Consider the following 6,045-nt stretch of genomic DNA (forward strand, 5'->3'; position numbering starts at 1 on the left):
GGCTACGAAGTTCCTGGAGAACTTCATGAATCATGAATCTCCCCGTCTGTCGGGGGTAAAGGAGTCTGTTGGGTTAAGAGTCAAAGGAGGAGTAATTTCTGTTATTGGTGGGAATGGTAGCATGGGGACTATGGTAGTCCATCTGTTCATTGGTGGTTTCCGCTGATAAAATAAAAATCAAGACAAAAAAGGCATTTATAAATCCTCGACATATAAATATTACGTAGCTACTACTTGAGTAATAAAATATTTTTAAGTTTATATAGATAAGAGGGGAGAATTTTCAACCAATACCATTTTTTTTTAGTTTTATTAACATTACTAACTTCCTCTATTTCTCTCTATGTATATGACAGTTAATTACTGAAATTTCAAATTGTTTGCATTTCATCTTTGAAAAGAAAAGCAAGTACTTTCTTTCCAACCTTGTTGTTCCAGCCAATCTTTTTGGGAAGAACAACTAGAAGAGTTGGAGGTCCAAACAGTGGAGTTACCAGACACTGACTTTAAAATAACTGTGATTAAAATGCTCAAGGAATTAGAAGATAAGATGGTGACTTTGGCATAAAATGGACATTTTAGAGCTGAAAAATAGAAGGAAATAGAATAATTTTAAGAAATTATGATTTCTTAAATAATTTCACATATTTTTATATATAAATATATATGTATATTTTTTAAAAATGGAAGTTCCCTCTCAGATATTTTTAGTAGGATACATGTAATGAAAATTTGAGAGGACTTTTGCTTAATAACTATCTTCAACATTTTCAAGAAATTGTAATGCTTTTCAGACAGATTCACGTTTTAGTTCTTCCATTAATTAGCAATTTTGTTAGTACATGGAACATTCTTAATTCATAAGCAGTGACAAAGTTTTATTAAAAATAAGATATAAATGGGAAATTAGCCAGTATTATGATGACAAAACCCTCAAACATGATTTCACATTTCCTGTCTTTCTCTTTATTTTCCTGAACTTTCATTCTTCTTTCAAGTGTTGATAATGATAGAAAAATCAAAAATGAAAACTTACACAGATATTGAAGAGTTTATAAAACCTCTGAAGGTACTGCAAGGGGGGGAAAAAAAACCCAGTTACCTGACATTTAATTGTTAGGAAATTTTGTTTCAGTTCACATATAATTTTTTAAGTTCTTAAAAAAAGAAATACTTCCAAGAAGAAATTGCAAAAATTACTTTAAGGTCTGTGAGTAGTAAAGAAACTTGTTGTAATGTAAATTGGACAATCATATAGAAGAAAAGGGAGTTAGGAGTTAGCTGAGATGAGTATCAGTACAAAAGTTTTCCAGAGATTAACTCCACTAAAAAACAACCAGAGTCCATAGAAACATAAAGATTTATCTCTGCCTTTTTAGTCAGACTATAAAAGGAAAGGGAAGTTGAGAGCCAAGGTGAGGAACAGAGAGCTGTGTGCTTTGGCAGTTCTCTCTGAGCAGAAACCTGAGCTTTCAAAGATGCTCCAGGCATCTTCAGGAAGGTGCAAAGCAGCAAGCAATATACCAAGAGGCCACAATGTACAGATCAAAATCTATGCTAAAGATAATTACTGAAAATAAGTATAAATTTATCTCTGAGCTTGCTTGGCAAAAAAAGTAGACATTTGTCGGTTGAGATGAATAATACATGTAATTTGTTAATGAGGAATTTTAGATATTATAATGGATGTATTTAATGAGTTTACCAGGTGATGCAGTAATAGTCTACATGGGCTCATTCTTTGATGGATCCTCTGAAAAGTAAGAACATAATATTCAGTTGCAAAAACGAAGTATTCTGGTGATCTCTGGGTTCTAGATTATTTAAGTCAGATTATGCTAAACTTGTAAAAGACGTTTAATGACTTATGTTACCCCTTATTGTGAAAGAGAAGGATCTAAACCAGTTGTATATTGAGAAGGGTGGTGTTCACCCAAACAAGAAGTGACACAAGGCTGGTGTTTTAACTTTCACAGGCCTGGAGACGGTCTATTTCTCTGGAGATGATTCTCCCAACTGGCAGGAACTGTCCACAGAATTCCTAGGTATGCCAGTGAGGCTGGTTCCTATGCTTCCCACCTTAGATTTTTCATTTTAACCTTGGAGAAAATCTTTTTCTTTTTTTTTTTAATTTTGTTGAAGTATAGTTGACTTGCAATGTTGTGTTAATTTCTGCTGTACAGCAAAGTGACTCAGTTATACATATGTATATTCTTTTTCATACTCTTTTCCATTACTGTTTATTACAGGATATTGAATATAGTTCCCTGTACTTTACAGTAGGACCTTGTTGATATTCATTCTATATGTAATAGTTTGCATGTGCTATCCCCAAATTCCCACTCCATCCCTCCTCCAGCCCCCTCCCCCTTGGCAACCACAAATCTGTTCTCTATCTCTGTGGGTCTATTTCTGTTTTGTAGATATGTTCATTTGTATCGTATTTTAGTTTCCACATATAAGTGATATCATACAGTATTTGTCTTTCTCTTTCTGACTTACTTCACTTAGTATGACAATCTCTAGTTGCATCCAGGTTGATGCAAATGACATTAGTTCATTCTTTTTTATGGCTGAGTAATATTCCATTGTGTATATATACCACATCTTCTTTATCCATTCATCTGTCGATGGACATTTAGGTTGCTTCCATGTCCTGGCTATTATAAATAGTGCTGCTATGAACATAGGGGTGCATATATCTTTTCAAATTATAGTTTTGTCTGGGTATATGCCCAGAAGTAGAATTGCTGGATCATATGGCAACTCTATTTTTAGTTTTTTGAGGAACCTCCATACTGTTCTCCATAGTGGCTGCACTAATTTACATCCCCACCAAAACAGTAAGAGGGTTCCCTTTTCTTGGAGAAAATCTTGTAATCATACTTTATGTTCCTGAAAATATTACTTTTGAAAATGTCACATATTTTCTCCCTAAATCATATCTTCCTAGGAGACAACAAATATTCCTAATTTTGTTTTTTTAAAAAAAGAACAGTTACCTTCCAGTTTAAGAAGTGATCATGGTGAATTCCAGAATGAAATTCTTGTACCTGTGAAAATTGAGAGGAAGAGTATGGAGACTGAGGAAATAGATGTAATAATAATAATAGTAATTAACTAGGAGATTTAGACTTTGAGTTCCCAGAAGGCAGGGACTATGTTTTGTCATCTGTGTAATCCTGGCACCTAGCATGATCCGCCCATTTCAAGAAAAATTTGTTTACAGAATAAGTGAATGAATTTTGCATCTGTTAACATCGGTCACTAATCCTTTTTAATACCAAAAATATTTACAAGCATGCCTAGTTTTATTGCACTTCACAGATACTGCAATTTTTATTTTTATTTTTACAAATTGAAGGTTTGTGGCAACCGTGTGACAAGTCTATCATTAATTTTTCCACCAGTGCTTGCTCACTTCATGTCTCTGTGTCACATTTTGGTAATTCTCACAATATTTCAAACTTTTGATTATTATCATATTTATCATGGTGATCTGTGCTCAGTGATCTTTAAAAATATTACTACTACGACCTGCTGAAGGCTCAGATGATGGTTAGCGTTTTTTAGCAATAAAATATTCTTCAATAAAGGTGCACATTGTTTTGTAGACATAATGCTACTGCACACATAATAGATTACAGTATAGTGTAAACATAACTTTTATATGTACTGGGAAGCCAAGAAATTCATGTGACCCGCTTTCTTGCAATATTTGCTTTATTGTTGTGGTCTGGAACCCAGCTTGCAGTGTCTCCGAGGTAAGCCTGTAATTCTCTCAGCCTACTCACTCTCTGCTTTGTTCATAATAACGACCTGAGCTGTAGTTTTCCTTAACCTGCTACCACGCGGCTTCCATTTGTCTCAAGGTTTATCAAGGGCTTCTCCAGAGCAATCACAGCTCCCTCTGACGGCCCCTCCCTCATCCAGTGGTTCTCAACCTCCGTTGCCCAGTGAAATAATCACCTGGGGAGCATATAAAAATCCTGATGCCTGGATCACACCCCAGGCCAATTAAGTCAGGTTTTGGGGGTGGGACCCAGACATCAGAACTTTTTAAAGTTTCCCAAGCAATTCCAAAGTGCGGCCAAGATTGAGAATGACTGCTCTGTTCTGAGGCCAGGAGAGTTTCCCTGCTGTGCTTGACTCATATCTATTGTTTTTCTAACAGGGTCTTTTAAAGTAGGTTGAAAGAGCTACTTTTAGCTCCAAAGAAACTTAAAATGGAGACTGTGGCTTTGAATCCAATGATAGATTTTTTTTTTTTTGAGTGTTGAATATAAAAGTTTGGAATGCATGAACCAAGGCTGATTTGCAGAAATAGACATTAAGAGTTTACTTACTGGTGTGCAGTGAGCTGTGACCAAAAGGAAAGTGATCAGAAACACCACTTTCATCTTTTGACTCTATCTACAAGTAAAACAAGAGTATTAATTCTTAACTTGGAAAATATGGAGCCCTTTCCTGCTTATGTAGTGTGACACTGGATATATAGATTAGAGATTCTGGAAGATATTAAACAATTGGTATATAGATTATGACTCACATGCCTTAAGAATTGTGTGTGGCTCTAATTCAAGATCTACAACATACACACACACACACACACACGCATGCGTGCATTCAAGTACAGTACAGTATAAAACATTTCATGCTTATTAGGAATATTCCCCCAGTGAGTTTAAAAGAATATTGGTCTATTCTATTAACTGCTTGTAAAAACACAGCTTTTAAAATAATTATTATTTCATTTGATTCTTACAGTGACTTTGATAGGTAGATATCATTTGTATAATATCCACTTAGAAGTGGGTATTTGTCTTGTCTATACTCCTATATTATCATGTAGATTATTTATTTGATGTGTTAGTAAATTCTAATAGGTTCATGGGTTTTCTGTTTTCTACTGTATCATGGCAACTTGTATTTCAATCATTTTTATTTTTCATGAAAACAAGAAAAATTTCATCATCTTTTAACTGATATACAAAATGCCTTTTTTGTTGTTTTGAGGGAAGAGAAGAGAGATCAGGCATTCTGAAGATAAATATAATTGTTTTATTTCTCCATAAGAATACTGTAATTTTTATCAAGAGTATATTGATTGATTTTTGTAAGTGGTGTCACTCTTGGTAAATGTTTTTAATAAAACTTAATTCTGCCATTTGAAATACTTTTTACAAAGAGAGCTCTAAATGTAATTTTAGAACAAATCAAGACAAAATGACAACACATATCCAATAATCTTAGATCTGTGAAATGCCATAGGAGAATATGTCTTGAACCAAACTGCCAATGACTGACTTTAAAAATCCATCTTCAAGGTTAAACAATATTTGAAATGGGAAGAAAGCCTTCAAGAGGATGATACAAAGACCAAATTTATTTAAATATTATTGCCTGCTGGAAGGCTTGCATCCTTCATGTTCCCCTGTTATAACTGTTGATGTTCCCCTTATTTTTCCTTATATACATTGCTGTAGATATGGAGGAGGGAAACAGGAATGCACATTTGCAGGAAAACTTTTAATATTCCAATTATGTAGGATTTTTGTCACTGCTGTTTTTCTATAATTTGTTTTCAGTCACTATTTTAAAGCCCTAACATAACCCAGAGCAAACATCAGAGTAACATATTTAAAATAAATAAACATGTGAGTACGTGAGACAATATTTAAAGAATTAAAAGCATAGGCCATAACTATAAAAGAGAATTAAAATGTTATAGTAAATAAATTAAATTCTTTAATTCTCAACCTTTCCAGTTGTCCATATCTTTTATAAGATAATGTAATTTATGGGCCTCCCTGGTGGCGCAGTGGTTGAGAGTCCGCCTGCCAATGCAGGGGATACGGGTTCGTGCCCCGGTCTGGGAGGATCCCATATGCCGCGGAGCGGCTGGGCCCGTGAGCCGTGGCCGCTGGGCCTGCGCGTCCGGAGCCTGTGCTCCGCAACGGGAGAGGCCACAACAGTGAGAGGCCCGCATACCACAAAAAGAAAAAAAAAAAAAAAAAAAAAAAAAAAGATAATGTAATTTATAAT

The sequence above is a fragment of the Mesoplodon bidens genome (genome assembly GCF_964165515.1).
Source record: "Mesoplodon bidens genome assembly, chromosome: 1".
Lineage (NCBI taxonomy): Eukaryota > Metazoa > Chordata > Mammalia > Artiodactyla > Ziphiidae > Mesoplodon > Mesoplodon bidens.